The 230-nt window shown below is 29.1% G+C and overlaps 1 protein-coding gene across 1 annotated transcript in view; it reads right to left on the bottom strand.

The window, feature by feature from the left end:
* Positions 1-230, bottom strand: part of LOC119587864 — a gene marked incomplete at its 5' end in the record, with an annotated part of 67927 nt that overhangs the window by 4111 nt on the left and 63586 nt on the right.

Genomic DNA, 230 nt, shown 5'->3' with positions numbered 1-230 from the left:
ACATGAATCTAAATTAATTTCCATAATAGCAAATCAAATATATTGCAACGAAGCAGAAAAAGATATTACTATTATTCAAACCCCTTTAACCACAATGTAAAATACGATGCTGAGGTATAATATAAAACTCTATGGCTGATATAAAAATAATTGGCTAATAAAAAATACAAACGACTGATGAAAAGCCTAATGACATGGATCGCCCACAAAATGTTATACTGATAATAGGG

This window comes from Penaeus monodon, chromosome 23, assembly GCF_015228065.2.
Source record: "Penaeus monodon isolate SGIC_2016 chromosome 23, NSTDA_Pmon_1, whole genome shotgun sequence".
NCBI lineage: Eukaryota > Metazoa > Arthropoda > Malacostraca > Decapoda > Penaeidae > Penaeus > Penaeus monodon.
The sequence above is the reverse complement of the archived record's forward strand: the minus strand, read 5'-3'. Positions and strand labels throughout refer to the sequence as shown.